General features: G+C 41.6%; 1 protein-coding gene across 3 annotated transcripts in view; it reads left to right on the forward strand.

The window, feature by feature from the left end:
• raph1a (Ras association (RalGDS/AF-6) and pleckstrin homology domains 1a) overlaps window positions 1-21,465 on the forward strand; it is a 58,802-nt gene that overhangs the window by 8,214 nt on the left and 29,123 nt on the right. For 2 of the 3 annotated variants that reach the window (XM_086123638.1, XM_086123641.1), the window contains exon 2: window positions 8,326-8,384. The exons of the other annotated variant lie outside the window; for it this stretch is intronic. The gene's annotated coding sequence lies outside the window, so the exon portion shown is untranslated. The remainder of the gene's footprint in view (window positions 1-8,325; window positions 8,385-21,465) is intronic. 3 annotated transcript variants of the gene reach the window in all.

Here is a 21,465-nt window from a genome sequence, read left to right on the forward strand (position 1 = left end):
ATAGGTATATTCAATTGTTAGATACAAATACCTTGAGAGGTCAAAATCGCATCAAAAATGTTTGCGTTTCCGAGACCCTTGTCTTGGAAAAGTAGACATCTTGATGATGTCTTGTCTAGCCAACACTATGGTGTGCCAAGATTTGAGTTGTAAAGCGCCACCTTTCAAAGTGGGATGGATAAATACGGGTGGATATTGCTGCTTCATTCATCTTCCACAAACACAGTATGAATCCGAATGCCACGTTTAGACTAGCTGGGGTGCTTAGAACATATTCTAGCCAGACGTTTTTGGACTTGAATTACCCTTGAACACATTTGTCATGCTGTCACTAGAGCTGCACAATATATCGAAAAAAATATCGTCACCACGAAAAAGCAAAGACGTGAAATAAATCTATTAAATTGTAAGTTACTGTCATGAATTAGATGGGAATACTGACTATTTTGCCGCGTGAAAACTAGTCAGCCAAACGGAAAGGTATGAAACCAGCAATCACACAAGCGGCATTTGGAAAATGAATATACTGCAGTGTGGACCGTAGTCTACAAACACCACAGGTGTGTTGTAACTAGTGATGGTAGAGTTTATTACATCTGCTAATTAGTTTAAAAAAAAACACATTCGAAAAACAACAACCTTAAGTACCGGTAGTATTCGCCAGCCAGCTCATACTCACATGTACAAGTTCCCGGGTTCCCGTCTCCAAGCTATACCACCTATAGCTTGTTGTCGTTGCATAAAACTTTATTTTTGTGCTTTTTTATTTTTATTTTTTTTAGTTAAAAGCAACCCTGAATCTTGGGCATCTTTTTTTTTTTTTTCTTTTGGTGTATTCCACCATGTCGACACCAAGTCAACACTGACTGAATGCTTCCATCTGCAGAAATGTCCATGAGATGAACACGGAACTGTCCAAACGTGGTTCTGGGAGGCGCAAATATGGTTTTAATGTTATTAATTATAGTTTCCAGGCTAACCCCAGCTCTATTGATGATTTAGCATTATTGTGTAATTTTTAACAGAACAGAGCTATTTTGTCCCATCTGAAGCATCCCCTGTGGTTCTGGAGTCCGTTAACATTAGCTTAAGTTCAGGTTGTTTTTCCTGTAAAGTGGTCTGCGGTGAGCCTTTTGAACTTGTTAGAACTGGAGCCAGTCTGACGGTGTTTAGCTGAGTCAGACCCCATGTCATCATCTGCACTCTCATTAAATCGTTATCTCCATAACTCACTGTTCGTGTTTGTGTGCCAGATCCAGTAGCAATATTCTTCAGAGGACACAGCAAGAAAGATAAAGGTGTTAAATACAAATCCCATCTCTATTTGTTCCCACTTGTATCTTATGTGTCCTGGGTAGGCTCTGTCCCAGCTGTAGTTTTTGGTCAACGTGGACCAGACTGGAAATTCATCCTGTGAGATAGTTGAATTGGGAGTCACTGCAGATCCAGCCCTCAAACCACTTGTAGCTGTAAGAGGGTTGCTTATGAGAGCATTCTGTGGGTGGAGGTTTTTCACGTGGCCTCTACAAAAGAGCAAAATCAGATTTCCTCACATTTTCAGCTGATCCAAGGTTGGACAACCGCGGCCCATGGGCCTCCTATGAAAAATACACAAGACATGAGTTTTCATGCATGTTTAGGGTCTCAAATATGGGGGGGTCGGGTGCTATCAAGACAAACATTAGCAGTTGCGCCTAATAATGACAAAGCAAAGCAATTTCAAGAGGGCCTTTGCTCTGCAAGCTCACAACACAACAACACCAGGCTAAAGATAACCTGCCACAGTGTTTTTAGCTAAACTTTCCATCTGTTGCAACATGATTGCAGATGACGTATTATGCCCAATATGGCCTCCATTTCCTCCTCCTATAGCACTTGAAGAACATGTCAGCACTAAAAATCAGTGCCCTAAAATAACCTGTTGTGATATAAGTACTGTATGTATATATTTTTTTGGGATGCCCTTTACCACAAATTGGCACGCCTCTGTTTGGGGGTCGGGGGGTGTGGCCTGCTTTTGTTCCTCTCAGGCCGGCCACATTATAGAGGGAAGGGGGCAAGCATTGTGATATTGTTTCTTAGCTTGTTTTGTCACATTCTGTTGTCACCCAGGGTCTGAAACGGTGACGAATTGCCATGAAAATTCAAACGCACACTCCTACTCTTGTCCACTTCAGCTTGAGAAGACATAATAGTGATCTGCATAATATTTTGGATGTCATGACATTAAATATGTGGTCTTATGAGGGAAAACTAGTACCTACTAAAAATATTGTGCTCTTTTTGTTGTTGTTTTTTAACAGGTTCAAGTGGACAATAGTAGGAATGTGCATATGAATTGTAATGCCAATTAAGTCATACATTTCAGATCTTTAGTGATATAAAAGTGTGTTGGATTCCATTCAGTCCAGTAGTTGAAAATAAAAGTTTGGATCTAACATATTTGTGCATCATGGAGTAGTAGTCAAAAACATGAAGGTTTGTTTAACGCTGAAAAAGTAAGGTGCATGTAAACTAAAATGTTTATTTATTCTTTGAAATTGTAATCGAAAAAAGATGCACCATAATAACAGCGCATATGAACGAATGACACAAATACAAAAAGAAAACCAAAACATGATGACAGCCCTATTGAAAAAGTGAAGTGCCAGTAAATGTCTTAACTCTCAATAAAATGAAAAGTGACATTAACGTAGGGGTCATTTGCGGTCAAAGTCCTTCTGTCACGTGTATGGGGCAACTGCCAAGTAAAACAACACCAAAACCGCTGTTTTCAACTCTGTCTGTTTCTGGACGTGGACTTCTGACATGTGTTTTTTGTATTGGTATTGCATATCGTGGTTTAAGTTTCTGTATGATCTTCTTTAACTGCTGGTTTTGCACTGCACTATGGTCAAAGGCCCTTGCATATGAACGCAGCAAGCGACGCCACAATCTTCTGTGTACCAACAGCATGCAAATTTACAGGGGACTAAAGAAAAAAAAAAGGCCCAAACCTTTAATTTAAAAGTATCCTTTAATTTAAAAGTATAGTGTGCTCGCTTCAGGCTGCTGCTGCTTGATTTTGTTGTTTGGTTGAGCGCGGCTTCCGTCCATACAATGCAAATCATATGCAAAGCATCCCCCACTGGCGAGGATTCAGATTTATTGAATCAATTACGAATCGTGACGGGAAGTTGCTCAATTGATATTGAATTGCGGCAGGAAGTATTGCAACGCATCAACAAAACAATATTTTTACCCACCTCTCGACAGTGGAAGACATCTGCAGGCCGTGGGTTTGATTCCTGCGGCCATCAGCTGCCTCCAGACTAAACTGTCTCCGAGGGAGGGGGAGGGGCTGTCTACCACCTCTGTGCTCAAGCTTCTCAGTTACATGCAACACTCACACACACACAAGCACCGACACACTCACTCACTGTGTGCATCCCCCAGGCCGAATGGAACTCATATTTCCCACTTATGTGCTGGTCAGTGAACACCCCCACCCTCAGACAGATGACATTTTAGATCCAGAAAGTTTTTGCAGTGGTGTCATTTAATTTTGCAGTTGACACACTTTCCACATAGTTTTGATTCCCCTGTGACCTTTGTGATGGAATGAAAGTCTTATCCAAATAAACTCGGGTGGGTTTTTTTTTTTGTGGATTTAGGAAAAAATGAACAACATCCCACTGCCCACAATCATGTGAGCAGTTTAGTTTTATTCAACATTTGTATAGTTTGGAGGATTGGCTGTGAGGGTCATAGCACCATATCTTGCATTTTCCTGATTTTTAAAAAGATCTTTGCTGTGATTGGGGCAAATATATTTTTTGTGTTTTAATGAAGTCCACATGCAGAAATCCTTTTTTCCTAAATGTGCCTCTTTTTTCCCGTGGTGATTTTCTTCTAAAATTTGCATCTACTCATGTGGAGGTGATTGACACTCTTTCCTCAATTGTACCAAAGATGTCTACTCCGAATGATATACAATGTTCTTTTCTGTCAGGTTCTCATGCTTCTTGATATCATGAACAGTAATTAGTGCAACCCAACAGCTCAGCAAACTCTTACTTCAACGCCACTGCACTGAACTGAAATAATTTGGGACCTCGAAGACATCAATATAGTATATAATAAGGATTCCTTGTTGGGGGGAAACTGTGACACCACTTATTGAGGCTTTTTGTATCCACCAAAAGTACATATTTTAGCTTTTTCCCTTCAGCAGTACGTACACACAGCCAAGTTTAGCAAAGAAGTCACTTAGCCTTGAAAATAACATGTCTAATCGCATCCAGATGAAAGGGTGGGAAAAAAAACAATAACTGCAAGATGTTGACGGTCAACGAGATGAGACCCGACAATGCATTGTACAAACACCAAATAGTCATCCTCCTCTAAGAACCCTGAGAAGTTCATATTCAACATACAATATAAAGCAGTGTACGGTATAAATGTAATGAGACAAACCAGAACTTTGGCCTAGACATAATTTGACCGCCCCCCCAAAAAAAGAGCAAATGTGCAACTTTAAGCAGATTTGTCAAGGCGTTAGCCAATTGTTCCAAATGCTTTCTTGTAACTGTGACTCATGTTGTTTTAGGAAGCATTGTGAAGATTTCATGAGGATGATAAGACTGAAACTGCACTATCTCCAAAAGGAACCATATAGCACAATCATTTGCCAAATATCATTGATTCATATATGGTGCATTTTACAACTTTAACCGTCACTCACTCACTCACTCACAATCAGTGGAAAGCTGCTCTGATTATTTTAGGCAATCCTTGTTTGCACGTGTTGTGTAATAGCAGTCTGTATGCTGTTGACTTACGGTTCACATTGCACTATATTCCCTCCATTTGTGTATTGAAGAAAAGGTCAGAAGCAATTTTACGACTGACTGTGTCGGGATGACATTTTGACAAAATTAGTTGTGACGGTTCAATGAAGTGTTACTGATATTTGCTGAGTCAGCAAATGACGACCTGGAAACTGATCAAAGGCTTCCAGCCCAGTCCTGAGGCTTTTGTGCCCCCCGCCCCCCTTGTCATTCTCTGGCCACCCCATTGGCCACTCCCAAGAGGAAAATTTTGATATCTGATTTTTCTGCCATTTTCACATGGATACAATATTTTGGGGTACATGAAATCAATTGCACGCACGCACACACGCTCACACGCATGCCCGCGCAGACAGACGTAATACAAGCAGGAGCAAACCTAAGTAAAAAGTAACATTTGGTATTGTGAAGAATTAAGAGATTTTTGTGTTTTCATGAAGTCAACTATCAGTACACAGATGCAAAGGAACAGCAAATAAATAAACTATAGTAAAATTATCGAGTAAATTTAGCACAGCAAAACTTTGCTTTTTATTTTCACTTGTTCCTGCTTGATTATGAGTTTGATGGGCTTTGTTTTGGAGTTGCGTGAATTTTATTTCATGAAACCTTGACTAGCGCATCGGCCTCACAGTGCAGAGGTGCAGGGTTGGATTCCGGCTCCGGCCTACCTGTGTGGAGTTTGCATGTTCCCCCCACCCCGTGCCTGCGTGGGTTTTCTCTGGGTACTCCGGTTTCGTTCCACATTCCAAAAACATGCGTGGCAGGTTAATGGAACACTCCAAATTGTCCCTCGGTTTTCTGTGGATGGTTGTCTGTCTCTGTGTGCCCTGCGATTGGCTGCCAACCGGTTCAGCGTGTCCCCCGTCTACTGCCCGAAGACAGCTAGGATAAGCTCCAGCAGACCCCGCGACCCGTATGAGGATAAGCGGATCAGAAAATGGATGGATGGATGAAACCCTGACTGTGGTTGTTGGCACAGTATCATAAACAATGAGGCACGTATGCCCTGACCATCCCTCACTGAAGTGTTGTGTCACCGTGGCCACCCCACTGAAAAATTTCTGGCTAAAGCCCTGGGTCGTGATGTTGTTACAGAGAAGATCCTACACCCTCCATTTCTGACAGAATTCTATTGAGGGTCCGAGGGAAGATTGGCGACATGGAATCTGAGATGGTTGTTTTCAAAGCCTTAACGCTAGCGGCAGCTGCCTGTATTTGTGTCATCATTGCCTTTTCTGGAAGGCAAAAAGGGGGGCGGCTTATTTCAGCCAACGGTGAAGAGCAACTTCATTGGTTGTAGAAAAACAGATGGGGGACAACTTACGGGGGCCACGGCAAAGCAAAGTTTTGTAGGACTACTTGACAGAGGTTCTGGCTCATCCGGAAGGAAATGTCAGGAAATGCTTCTGTTGTCTTCATTTGTGGAAACAGATCATCCAGATGGCGTTTTGAGTAAATCGTTGTCTCGGAAAACTCGGTTAGAGGAGATTGCCTTCAGATTTTTACCCAACCCGCCAACTGTATGTTGACGGGATCTGCCAAAAACTAAACCAAAAAGGTTAGAACCAATCCAAATATGAGGCTGCTGTTGTGTCCTGCACACTTGGAGGTTATTTACACTCTACACACCAACTGAACTTTGGGGTTTAAGTGGGCCTGGATCTCGGCCAGGGAAACATTGCCATCACAATTGCCACTGGAGTATTTCTCTAAGTTTCGAGGAACCCTTTATTGGCCCCTTGAGGGGAAATCCACATTTTTCACATTGGCCAAAAATAGACATCCTATGGAAGTGAAGGGGAAAGATTGGTTGCATACAAATAAGTGCCCCCGAAGATTTTGAGTGTTTACCTTGCTCAAAGGGCTCATTGGAAGTGCACAGGAAGCTAACTGGCTCCTCTTCTTTCCATACCTCAGTCCTTATTAGGACTTGGACCAACAAGCCCAGATAGACTGAGCCCCTGCAACCCACCCTTTGAAGATGGTCTTGGCCTTTCCACTGGTAGGAGCTCCAAAGTCAAGCCCCGGAAATCATTTATCTTTGGAATTTCCCTGAATTCCATGAGAGCCCCGCCTCAATCATCTGCTCAAAATGTTCTATTTATAATCCGGTTGTTGGTACTCTCTGTTTATTCCAAGCAAAATGAGCTTGCTTTTCAGTGCGTCGGCAGTTATTGCTCGTTGACAATATATCAGGGATCTTTTGTTACATAAATATTTCTGAATGGCAAGCTGAAGAAAACTAGGATTTTCTTGGTTTGGCTCCATACTCTGCATTTAATTACGATCGGTCAAAATCATGACAAAATAGAGATATTTCTTTCTTTTTTAATACCAGACATTGATACTTTGCAGCAGAGGTCCCCAACGAACCCACGGCCATCAGGTAGACCCACAAGGACCACATGAGTAGCCCACACCCCATTTCTAAAAATAGCTCACCACTGTTGCGAAAATGTGATTTCTAAGGGATGATGTTGAAGCAACCGTTTGAAAATGTAAACCCCTCAGAGTTTTATAGAAATAGTGTTTTACTTCGATATTCTTCTTTTTACCTGTTAAATAGCCATCCATCCATTCAATACCACTTAATTCTGGTCAAGGTAGCACGGTGCTGCAGCTGAGTTTGGGCGAATTTCGAGATGCGAGTTTCTTCAGTCAGTCGCAGGGCATCTAGACACGGGCAACCATTCACACTCATATTCCCAATGTCACTGAGTGCCAACTGAGCCCATGCTGCCTGCGTGTGGAAATGCTCATTCCAAACCTGGTGTAATGAATCATGGTTGGTTGGCTTTGCTCTTCAATGTGTTGTGTTGCTGAAAAAATGGAGGATTCCCCAGTGGGATACATTATAATTGACCTTTCTGTTGTCGTTCCGCAGTGGAGCTCATCTGACTCCTAGCCCTCCCTGAATCATGCAGTTTCTCAAATCATCGTCAGAATGCCCGTTGGAGCACATCCGGTGACTTTTATCCAACATTTACTTTTGCACGGCCCGCCTTGCTTTGTTTGCACAATGACTTTACATCAAGAAAAGAATACAACAGAGAGGGTGTTAATGTTGGTTATTTTTAGGTGACTCACATCCATTCTGCTCAGCATGAAGGGAAACACGTATGCACACGGACACACACTAGTGCCACCTGCTGACTATACATTTGTTGTGTCGACAGCTGCTTGATAAGAGGTGTTGAGCAAAACATAACCGCTACATTCTCACTTTATTTAAATGGAGACCTAGCACTTACGTTTTCCCCTTATGAATATTTATGCACTGGCCTATAAAATTCCAAAGCCAGCTGTCAGAACAAATGCCCTTCAGCCAGCAGACTTGACAGGCCGCTGTGGTGTGCTACAAAAGAAATATGATCACATAAACTTAATAATCCCCTTCTTTTCTGTGTGTGTGTGTGTGTGTGTGTGTGTGTGTGTGTGTGTGTGTGTGTGTGTGTGTGTGTGTGTGTGTGTGTGTGTGTGTGTGTGTGTGCAGGCTGACTGGATTGGTTCAAGTTGTGCTGCTGCAGAAGCTGGACTTGCAAGAGGCAAAAGGTATCGAGCGGCAAGTTCCCTACGTCACGCCATCACGTGCCCGACAAAATGGTTTTCTTGAGTGTTGTTGGTTGTATTTTTAATTACCGGGATGTGAAACGCATTGAGTTATCGTGTTTGATAACACGTGTTATAGCTATAAAGCTGCCTTGCCTTGCCTGTCCTGTCCCTACCATGTGAGCATCAGCCAATATGAAACTCCCTTCACTTCCCCTTGGGGTATAAAATAGATCATGCAAAAACAACAGAGATTGAACATTGATTTAAGGCAGTATGTACAGCAGCAAGGCAGCACGAATGGGATTTGAGCGCATGGAAAGGAATCATTTGACCCATCAGCTGACGGAAGTATGATAGAGGGTCCCATAAGTGTCTGTGAAAGTTCAATTTTCAACTTCCCACATTGTAAGTAGCCTGTCAGATGACCGGCACATGCTTTCCTGATGACAGTGCAGCACTTTAAAGCCGTAAGGCCCCTAAACAAATGTATGAATCATCCCTTCAGCTACACAATTGTAAAGAAACTTGACATGAGAAATTCAGAAAAAGCTTTTCTTTCACAATTGCAATGATGTGATGCGTCAATTAAATGGAAATGTAAGACTATATACAGTCGTAAACAATTTTATTAGACTGTCATGGAAACAGGAAAACATGAACTACATCTTTAAGTTCTTTAATGCGGACTCCGTCATGGCCAACGAGCTTTTGACAATTTTGAATAGGAATGAGAAATTTCAAACAAATTCACAATTTTGCAAAAAGGGAATCTCTGGGCTTCTATGAGAAGTCAGAAATAAACAAGCATTCAACCACGGAAACATTTTTTTTGTGTTTATAAATGCTGGAAAATCACTATAATTTAATTACCAATGCTGTTAACTTCGAGCAGATGAGGCCAAAATGTTAAATTGCGGGGCTCAAGCCTGCGAGCAAACTGTTCTCAAATTCAACCTGTTTTTCAAAGTGTGCGAGTAAGAATTTCATCCCATTGCGCTTTGGGATTTCATGCGCACTCTGTCCCGTTCAGAAACCCTTTCAGGACGTCTGTATTCGTTCCACGCATGCGCATTGCTCCACATCAATACATATGCTGCGCGCATGTGCGATTATAAACCGAAAGCAAAACAAACAAACATCCCCTTTTTTGTTTGTCTTAAAGTTATCATGAAATACTGACAGATCTCCATTAAGCGCTGCTCAAAGTAGGTATCGTTGCTGGTGTACACTGTTGTTTCCCATGTGTGGTTGGTGCACTGTGTTCAGTCTGCATGGAATCAAGACTGGTGATAAAATCACCTCTGCGCAGACACAGACATCTCCACAAAGAGTGCGACGTTGTCTATGACCGCACTATTCGGTCCGATATCCTCAATGGCCACACAGAGGTTCAACACGCCCAAGCCAAACATAGTGTTTCCGTACATACTGATAATGAAAAATGCTCTAAAATGCAAGAACGTGCATTCAGACATAGAGAGCTGTTTTATCTAAGGCAGTGGTTCTTAACCTTGTCAGAGGTGCCGAACCCAACCAGTTCATGTGCACATTCACTGAAAAATAAAAATGTGATTAAGAAGTCTTCCTTTAGTTTTGAGTTGCTCAACTTGGCATGACAAATCATGCAGCTAGGACGCTGAGTCCCATCACGTTCTGTGATGCATGTGAATCCGTGCGGTACATATTCGTCCGACCACTTTCTTTTTTTGCTCGACTTAGAATGTTTTAATACATGCTATAACAATCACACGAGGTACTATCACAACAGTCACACGTTGACTACTAAGCGAAGTAAATTTCCCACCGCACTGATTGGACAAGCAATGTCATGTGATCATCTGCAGCCAGCGATGGCTAAGCGGGCGTGTCATAACTAATTGACATCTTGAGTCGCATGTGTCTTAACCTCCATGGCAGAGGCTCCGTCGAACCCCTGAGACCGATTCACCGAACCCAGGTTAAGAACCACTGATCTAAGGCATTTACGATGCCATTAAGCACATTTAATTACTAATAACAAAGCAACTTCCTATTCACAGGAAAATATTTTGTCTCTGTCAATCAAGTTCATACAAAACTACGATACACCGATTAAGACAACTAAGACAGTTGGTCGCACCGGCGCTAACAGGTGAAAAGTTTGTCTGGAGCCCTGCAGTGTGATGGTGCAATAAATTTGTAGAGCACTGTACTGTATATACAGTAGCACTTTTTAAGAATAAGAATAATAAAACCTTTATTCGTCTCACAATGGAGAAATTCCCAATTTACAGTAGCAAAGCTATGAAAGGAAGAAAGTAGAAGAACAAAAAGTATAGGAGCTGCTGTATAGGCAGCCACTGTGTCGACGCCATCTTGAAGTCATAATAACATAATAACAAAATAATACAACACAACATTTTATTCTTGAATACAGTTTTTAAAACCAGTGATGCACTTGGGTTTCGAACCAACTTTGGAAATGGTTTAGATTTGCCAAAGAAAATACACAACACACACGATCCTTGGATGTTGACTGACCTGAGGCATAGTGAGGCTCATTAGTGTCATGCGACGCATGAAGTCATACTTTCCCAGTTTCTTTCTTTTTTTTTTGCTTTTTTTCTCCTTCCTTTCACTTTTTTTCTTTTTGATTGTATGACCTTTGGTGTGCACGCATTTTAAGGTCGCCTGTTGGTTTCGGCATGCTAATACATTTATTGTTAAGAATCTGGCCTTATGCTTAGAAGTCATGATTGATCAAAATGGAGCGCACGACTCAAGCTGAGGCACTGTTGATTCAGTCTCGCCTAGTTCGCTCGGAAGAACAACAAACATCATGATTTCATCTGTCGAAAGTTGAGGTACTTTGTACATCAGTGCAAACCTACTCAAGTACAAAAAAACGATTAAATCTTTATCCATTGTACATTTTCCACATAGCTGATCATGTAGATTTAGTGAAATACCCATCCCTTGAGATCAATTAGCCATTCATCCATACTGTAATTAATTTGAGATAACCTGTACAGTGCAGTTGTGAGTAATTGCAATTCATTGCTATCAGTGTCACATTTAGTGTAAATCATTTTGCCATCACTGAATTGAACCAATTGAACCGCAACCCAATAGATGCATTGCATTTATGTCCACAACGATGTGATCTGTCCGCATTTCGGAAATCTGCTGGACAAATCAGTTAGGAGCTGAACTGTAACGCGGTGCACACCTCAATTTGGTGTGTACATGTTCTCCCATGTCATAAAAATACACCCAGCTCGTACACAGGGTGCTTGTTTGAGGTCTGAGGGTGTGTTTGCATGGTTTTTCATTTTATACGCATGTGGCTAAGATGAAATTCAACTGAAATGAAGTCAAGCGCATTTGAGGGCCAGCATAGCTTTTTTGTGACTTTGTTTGGTTTCGTCCATTAAGCTCGCCTGTTTGGCTTTGTATGTTGGAATTAGCCTTTGACAGTTTCTTCAACCGCTGTTCCAAGTAGACCAAATTGTGTAGCCTCTACTGCCAACAAACGGTCACAATTACAATGAAAGTCAGGAAGTACAAGGCTCCCGTACTAAGTAGTATTCTTGCCCAAAAACCACCTAATTGTAGCATTCGCCAATGTTTTCCACAAGCGCTCTCTGACGCACTCCGGAGTGCTAACATGCTGAGCAAACTACTTTGAGTGTTGTCTTGAATATTACAGTTACCATGTCATCTTCATATTTAAGTTCAAATTCACCCCAAAAATGGTTATTCACTCAGTGAATGAGGTCCAATTCTACAGATGCAGGCATTCAAATAATTACTTAAACGGACATGCCAAAATAAGGTTCTTTAAGACATAACTAATTTTCATACGTGAGCGGACAAAGGCAAGGTTTGCAATAACCCTTTTAAAGCCCAAATATTAGCAGTATTCAGGTTTTAAAGGTCATGTAAATGCAGGCAAAACCCCAAATATGCTCATCATCCCATCAATTTTCCGATCCGCTTATTCTCACAAGGGTCGCAGGGGGTGCTGGAGCCTATCCCAGCTGTCTTCGGGGAGTAGGCGGGGTCACCCTGAACTGGTTGCCAGCCAATCGCAGAGCACACAGAGACAAACAACCATCCATGCCCACACTCATACCTAGGGGCAATTTAGAGTGTTCAACCAGCCTGCCATGCATGTTTTTGGAATGTGGGAGGAAACCGGAGTACCCGGCCAAAACCCACGCAGGCCTGGGAAGAACATGCAAACTCCACACAGGGAGGTCGGAGCCGGAATTGAAACCGGTACCTCTGCACTGTGAGGTCGACGCGCTAACCACTGGACCACCGGAAATAGGCTCTTATTTGGGTTAATAAAAAAAAACGTACAAAACCCCTGGGTTACCGCTTTTCTCGCCCAAATATAGGGTCATGTCAATGAGATCAAGTTACCTCATATGGAACAGGGCATTGATTTGTGTTCTGCGCATGCTCTTGCTCTCTCCACAATGAATGTTGCTCTTTGTAGTACAGGAAGTACTTGTATTGCGCTGCATCCTCCCCATGGCGAGCCCTGACTTGATAACATTGATTTTTCTGCGGCCGTTTCACATTATTTTTTGGTCTTGTCAAGCGAGTATGACAGCCAAAACACATAGTTGTGTAGAAGTCCCTACATCTGACACTGCACAAAAGCACACTCTTAGAGCGAGGATTAAACGGACTGCTTTATTCTGTAGTGAGTGACATGAATATAATGCGTTTTATTGACAATATTGTCACGATCTGCAGCCCGCTCTCTGCCCTCCCCCGCCCCCCGTCCTTGTCTGTGTCACCTGCTCCCTGATTGTTTCACACTCACCTGTTTCTCATCCCCAATCAAGCCCTGTATATATTCCCTTCGTGTGTCTTGTCTCATTGCCAGTTCGGCGATTCTCCTCAGGTCACGTTCCAGTGTTTTCTTTCATAGTCATAGTCATTGTGTACTGAACCTATTTGCCTTTGACCCTGTTTTTTTTTTTGTTTTTGTTTTTGCCCCATGCCTGTCGTACTTCTGCCCGATCATTCTGTCTCTCGTCTACTGACTTTCGCCTGCATTAAACATTTTTTTTGCCGTCCCCGACTCAGAGTCCAAACCACCTGTGCCTAGAGTTCTTGACAAATATAAAATAACAAGCGGAAATGACGTACATCTATGTGCGAAACAAGATCTGCGCATAGCTGTTTTAAATGGGGTTATTCAAATGTGGAACTAACCCCGATGCACCACATTTAAGAACAGCTTCTGCTGACGAGCTTTATTAAAAAAAATACATTGAAAAATTAAAACACAAAAGATCATGAATAATGTATTAATTTCTCTTTTACCTTTTTTAGATTGTCAGGATACTTTAGAATGGCTTCTAAGAAACAATGCTCAGCATAATACAGAGGTATACAGATTCATTCGTGTGAAGTCTATTTAAATGCATTAATTTTCATGCTTAGTTATACAGCCGTATATCGTCATTAGCACATTCCCATCACTCTTCTAATCAATCCTTTATCTTCGACATCAAATTAATTACAGTATGGATGAATGGCTAATTGATCTCAAGGGATGGGTATTTCACTAAATTTGTTTGTTTGTTTGTTTATTGAACATAAAACATATATACAGTAATAATTTGACAGAAAATAAGGTAGATAAAAAAAGTAAAAAGAAAGAAATCAATCTTCATTCAACACAGTTATGTTCAAGGGAGTAGGAAGAAGTAAAAAACTTATCTAGTCCTACCCCGTTATGTGATTGTATCTAATAAATCATTTTTATATCGATCAGAAAAGAAAAAAGTAAGAAGAAAGAAGTCTCCATTAAGGCTCATACTTTACCCTTAACCGTGATATTTTTACAACTTTTGGTTTGTATCGGGATTATATACTTCCACACCCTGACACTCTTGTGTCAATTTTCTCTTGTATTCATAATGGATATTTATATACCTTTCTCTATTTATCAACTAAATCTACATGATCAGCTATGTGGAAAATGTACAATGGATAAAGATTTAATCGTTTTTTTGTACTTGAGTAGGTTTGCACTGATGTACAAAGTACCTCAACTTCCAACAGGTGAAATCATGATGTTTGTTGTTCTTCCGAGCGAACTAGGTGAGACTTCAAATATGATTTTTTTTATTTGAGTGCATTCATTCAACCAACACACGTGTGTAACTAGGTCCACCCCACCACTGCACTCCAACCTGTTGCTATGGTTGCAAGGAACCCACATCACTGTCGGTTTGCGTTCTCAAGAGCTTTACATTAATTGCTGCTGTGCAATTGTGTCCCGTGGACTGCTCGTTTGTGTTGTTTGAAGTTTTATAATTAAATCAGAACATTATTGGTAATTTTGATAAGCACGTCTGGCTTCTACTGTATGTACTGTATAGGCATTGGGGTAGCGGACGTTTGTTGATTGACGAATTGTTTTACGTGGCAGTTTTACAGTAAACAACAGCTAGGAGTGACAAATGTATGACAATGATGATTTGAGATACAGTACAAGTGCAGACAAGACACTGCTGTCTATCGGGATTGCAATTTATCACTCTGGGAGCAGTATTAGCATGAAGTACTGTATCTACACTGCCTTCTATTTCACTGAGGCCAAGGTGGGATATGCTCAGAAACACAGAGTAGTAGCTTTTTCCAGGGGATTTCTCTCATTTCGGGGAGTTGTTTTAATCACATTTATGAGTCGGTTCCGTTTTTCACGGTTATGCTTTGAGTTAAAAGCCTGTTATAACCTCTTCATTTCATTAGGTATTTTAATGTGTCACCGACAGGTTTTATTAAAAAAAAAAAAAGTGATGCCTCTGCGTTTAATGTATTGTCACACCATTGAAAATCGTGCCGTGAGTGACGTTTTTTGTATGTTGCTGTTATCCAATTGTACCAGGAATGCATGCGAAAAAATCTAGAATATGTCCGATGAGAGGTTGTGGTCATCCAGTACCTTGCATGTCTAATTATGTAGCCCGTCAACCAAATTTAGCTATGCTTACTAACAGAGGCCACACATGGAGAAAGCATTGTAGAGTCCACACTTTGTCGGCGAGCCCATCATATTACAGCCTCAACACGGACGGCCTTTGTTTGTTTGTTTTTTTTGTTTGTTTTTTTGCAACATCCAAAATAGAAGGCCAAAATCTGGCACATGCATCTTGTTTTGTTTCATGTTACACAGCAGCTCAGCACCCGTGGGAACAGCTGAGATCAGTCTCACAAACACAATAGGGGGTAATTTGGGCAACAAATATGGCATGAACACAAACATCCATGCTAGCTCCTTGTTAAGTACATGAGTGTGTGTGATTTTGCAAGGACTTGCTGAGCAATCAGAACGATAATGCAGCTGGGAAATGCTCCATGCATTGATCTTGGCTAGAGGAGTGTTCGGAAGTGAGGGATCAGCTTGTCCCTCCTTGCCTCCCTCTGGATTTATCTCCCCTCCTTGCATCGAGTAAGAAGCAGGGCAAGGGCGGAAGAGGAAATGATGTCATCTTCCCCGTGTTCAGTCTCAAGGGTAGTGATATCATTGTTGATGGATCCACAGGCTTTCACTTCCTCTGCTTCTGCTGCTCCCCCTTCCTTTCGTTTCTCTGATACGGGTCTGTAAAAATCACAATTTCTTTTTCACTCATTTGTCATACTGCATGAGGGGTTGAAGTTCAACCACAGATTTTGCGGATATTATCAGCGGCCTAACAAGGCAGGAAAGCAGCTGTAGTGATAGGGGAAAGCCAATGTTTAATTTTTTTTAACTTTTTGTTGAAAACAGTTGTCTAATAACACTGGTCACCACATTTTTACTACACTTTTTTTCCCCATCAGAGATACAAGTACACTTTTCTAGATTCATTTTTTGCAGATTCTGAAGCTTCCCTCATTTTATTCTAGCACATCAGGTTTTTATGATAATAGTAACAATATATGTAACATTGTAATAAACTTAGTGATTTTCAATTAAGGGTTAGGTTCAGCAGTAGGTGGATTTTTTTTTCCTTTTTGCTGAAATGCCACAGCTATAAATTACATCATATGGTAACATCCGTATTATGCAAGCTTAAAAAATGAAAGTACAGTGAACCCTGGCTATAATGTGTTTCACCTTTCACGGCTTTGCTGTTTCATGGATTTTTTTTTTTCCCAGTCGGAGTATAGGACTTTGGCAGTTTCAGAAGCAATATCAGAGCCATAACATCAGCATCACCAACAAGTGTTTTATATATCCTATAGTGGGGTGCCATGTGGCTCTGTGAAAGCTGACACAGTCGTGGAAATAATCTCCAAAGAATCCCCCATTCATTTTGAAAGTCACAGGCAGATAACGCTGGCTTGGATCCAGGAATTTTGCAGAGTCCCTGTCTGAAAAAGGCAATGTCATTGCAACGAAGATATTTATTGACAATGGACGACATTTTTATTCAATGTACATATTTGTAAATCTTTAATTGATATAAATATCCCAAAGAAGTGTCTTTTCTTCAAACTTAAGAAAATTGTTACTTGAACAAGGCAGGACATCCATCTTTCCTTTTTCACAACCGTTTTATCTGCTCTAAAAATGACACTAAATCAAGACATAAATTGTAGTTTATGTATGTACTAATCATAAAAACACACACATTTTTGTTACTTTCTGTATGGATTGTACTGGATTGTACTACATAATGGATACAACACATCACATCGCCGCATTGAAGAAACTGAAACGAAAACTGCCAATGCTGGTCCTCGTGTCAATTAAATGAGCATGTGCTATCATTTAGGGTTAACTTTGGGGTTTGCATCAATCTTAACGGTCTGCATTCCCTTGATTATTCTCTAAATGTGTATTATGGCCCCACTCCAAAAATCCCACCCAGCAACCCTAAAAATATAACATTTGCACAATGGCCTGATAGAGTAGTGGGAGCAGATCACATCAAGCATGCTGAAAGGACTTTTTCAGTTTAGTTGTGGCACCGTCTGGCGGGGTCGGGCTGTGTGCTGTGTTATGCTATGGGCGACTGGAAGCCGCCTCATCCAGATGCATGCTTCTACAGATGTTGGAGTCCTGCCTTCTCTCTGTCCTAAAAATATATCCTGTAACACTGTATGAGCATCCGTCAGTTTCCTCGTGCTACATAACAGCTGCTATCAAAGTTTGCATTTAACTCTGTGAAATGTCAAAGAGCACAGCCTGGAGGTGAGGACCACTTCCTGCCTCTTAACAGTGTGAAGTGTTGAAAGTGTGCCAGGTTTGGTTCTTATTAACACTCCCCTGGGCCCGTGATGATTTTCCGGGTGACATATTTTCCCAGAACGATCATGATAAGCAGCATATCCTTTTTAAGTTCACTTATCATTCAATTCTTAAAGATATTGAACATTCACATTCAACAGTAAAATATCTTGGATAAAACATTTAAATAATAACTCAGGCTCTGTTAAACCTGAAAATATATAAGATTTGTGTTCAATACAAAAGGTCGGGTTTCCCACTAATATTGTGACTAAAATGAGAGCAGACAGGATCAGGATTTCAGTGAAGTACTGATACTTTTTAATATTTTTGGTTGTGAGTTACCTATGGGATTTTTGCAATGAAAAATAGGTACTTTGGATCAACAAAGGTTATTTTCCATAAGACCAAATAAATACATCTTATATGATGCACATAGACTGATCTGTTGAGCTGTAAGGTCCCTTGATGCAGCAGAGATGGAGATGAACAGACTTGGTAAACCGGTCTCGCTGTCAATTCTGGCACTCGAAACGGAAATCTGGTGCTGGTCGCCAATCTCTACATTCCTGGTGGGTGTAACGAATGTTCGCTAAATCTTCATCCATTTTCCGCACCGCTTATCCTCGCGGGCGTTTTGGAGCCTATTCCAGCTGTCTTTGGGCGGTAGGCGGGGTACACCCTGAACTGGTCGCCAAGGCGCATAAACAAACAATGAAATAGAATACAAGAGCACCACAGAGAATAGCTGTTAGCCGATGCCCTTGGATGCGCGGACTAGCATTAATGTTACGTGGCTATGATTAGCGCCACCCTACACCGCTGCCGCTCATTCCCAAACGGGGGGAGACCCGTGTATGCCTATGAACCGATGGGACCCGCACAAAACTGTTGAAACCGGTTTTAACAGCTGTTCAACCCTGAAACCCGTATCGGCGAGCAAGCTGACTGACGGAAGAGTCCACGAAGCGGCACGAGTGAAAGTTGATGACGTGTGTAAACAAACACGCGTGTCAATGACCATTTATCGAGTCCGAAAAAAATTGCTGTGCCCATTTTTTTTTACCCATCGAGCGATCAGTTGATATGGCAATTATCGTGACAGGCATACTCTCGTCTCTATAGTATCCCGACAGGTTTGTTTTAAACGTATTTGTTTTATCCCAACAAGACGTGGTAGTGGCAGTATCACAGCCATAATTGTTCTAGTAAGTGTATTTGAAGGTTAACAAATAAGACTCACTTCCGCCCGTTTCTTTTTTTGTTCACCAGATGCTGGTACAAGTGTACCCCGACATACATGCAGGAGAGCACCCGTGCATTCACCTATTCACAGATTTATTTTTAAATGTTCATATTTTAATATTAATTTTAGGGAAGGGGCGGCAATGCCCCGTTTTCTTTGTGGAAAATGCATATTGAAGCTTCATCAGCGTTTTTTGAAGAATTTTGGGGATTAAAAAAAGGAAGTGTTTGCATTTCATTGAGCATTGATTTTACATGGATTTTCACTGTTCTCAGGCCGGCCCACTCCCAATCTCCCGTGAATAGAGGGGTTCCACTGTACTGACATACTTCATTAATTGTGAGATTGTAGGATGCTGTGTGAACAGTCAGAAAATTGCATCAGTATCGCACTCAGCTGTGTGAAAGTGGATCAATGCAGGACCCACTGTTATGGCTCTGATGAAGTAATCTTGCATGGGCTTTACACAGATTGGATTGGCAGATAGTTTGCATTGTTATTGGTTGTAATGTAATAATGTATATTATTATTAATATTATAGTGTGGGACACATAAAGGATAAAGGAAGGAAGGAAGGACTATTTATTATTACATAATTTGCTGATTGCTCAATGATGTCACTGATCAGACCTGCAAAATAAGTCATTACAGCAAACACTGTCATTCAATCCAGGATCATTCTGTGCTGCCAACATTGCTCAGCACAGAGAACCAGAGACCTCATCCCGTTATCACCTGGCTCCAGCTGTGCACATCCCGCAGGAGTCGCCCCATGTTTGTGTTTTACAATAGTCCTCATACATACAGTGGTATGAAAAAGTTTGGGCACCCCCAATCGTTTTCAAGAGTTTCCTTTATAAATTATTTGTCATTTGGATCATCAATTTCAGTTCAATATATCAAATAGCAGACACACTGTGATATTGAGAAGAGAAATGAAGTTTATTGGATTCACAGAAAGTGCAATTAAACAAGGTGCATAAATTTGGGCATGCTCGTTTTATTGATTTGAATACCTTTAGCGCTAGTTATTGGAACACCAAATTTGTTTGGTAAGTCCATTGACCCTTGATCTACATACACAGGTGAAGCCAATCAAAGTGTATTGAAGATGGCTAGTTGCAAGTGATTCCACTCTTTGCATAACCTCTGAAGAGTGGCAACACGGGAGCCTGAAACCAACTGTCAAGTGACCTGAAAACAAAGATTGTTCACAATATGGGGGAGTAGGGGAAGGATACCAAAAGCGATTTCAGATATTTCAGCTGTCAGTTTCAACTGTGAGGAGCATAGTGAGGAAATAGAAGAACACACGCACAGTTCTAGTTAAGGCCTGGAGTGGCAGGCCAAGCTGAATCTCAGATAAGCAGAGGCACAGGATGGTAAGAACAGTCCAACTCAATCGACAGACCAGCTCCAAAGACCTACAACACAATCTTGTGTTGTAGGTCTTGATGGTGTCGCTGTGCTTTGCTCAAATATTCAGCACACTTTGCACAGGGAGATGCTGTATGAAAGAGTAATGCGGCAGAAGCCTTTTTCAGCGCACATGGCACAAACAGTCGCTTGAGTTATGCTAAAGCAAATGTGGACAAGCCAGCTTCATTTTGGAATAAGGTGCCGTGGACTGATGAAACTGAAATGGAGTTATTTGGACATTAGGAGGTATGCATGGTGGAAGACAAACACATAATTCCAAGACAAACATTTGCTACCCACAGTAAGATTTGGTGGTTTTCCATCATGCTGTGTGGCCAGTACTGGCAATCTTGTTCAAGTCAACAATTTTCAAGAATCAATGACAAAGTTGAAGTTGCGCCACGGCTGGATACTTCATCAAGACAACAACTCTAAACTCTGCTCCTATTCTACTAAGGCATTCATGCAGAGGAACAAGTTGTTCGGCAAACCACTGGCCGGGTCCATGGACTTGAATAAGAGGTCTCCAGGTCTTCCTGTGGTCTTGACAGTGATGAAAAGGTCCTCCAACCACAGCCCGGCGCCTCAGCGATCCTCCAGACCGACGGTTGTGGCCCCCGCCTCGTAGGTAGCGGCTCGGGGCTTCAGATGCTGGATCATGATGACAACGAGCCACCAATGCCAGCCACTCGGAGAGCTGGTCAAGTGAATGAGAACGAGCTCTCAATTCAAAGCGAATGGACCCAGCAGCATGCGCGCGGCTCTGGAAATTTTTTTACCACAAGCTCACTATTTCATTCATAACTATATCTGACTATGCTCTGTTTTTTTTTTTTTTTATGTCTTTGCATAAGGCGCCAGGCCGTCCTGGAATGGAAAAGCGGCTTATGTTGCGTCAGTCACAGTTTCATAAACTATGGTTATGTTTTGACGGTAAACAGTATTATGCAAAAAATAATTATATAGCCTATTGCCACAAAAGCTTTTACATGGGTTGAATGTGGTGCAGATCTTCACTTTTGGCCATTACGGCCCTCTTGCATTGGGGCCATGTGTCGCAGTTCTCGACCAGATCCCACAGAAGCCGATTGAGTTTGCTGTTTTTGGCAGTTTATGGGCACCCACTTTGAAATGTGCACTGCCACCACCTGCAGGACTGGAGTGAAACAACTTAATGTGGGCACATTTAGGAT

Source organism: Hippocampus guttulatus, chromosome 11 (genome assembly GCF_054856545.1).
Source record: "Hippocampus guttulatus isolate MCC_2025c chromosome 11, RoL_Hgut_1.0, whole genome shotgun sequence".
In the NCBI taxonomy this organism is placed as follows: Eukaryota; Metazoa; Chordata; class Actinopteri; order Syngnathiformes; family Syngnathidae; genus Hippocampus; species Hippocampus guttulatus.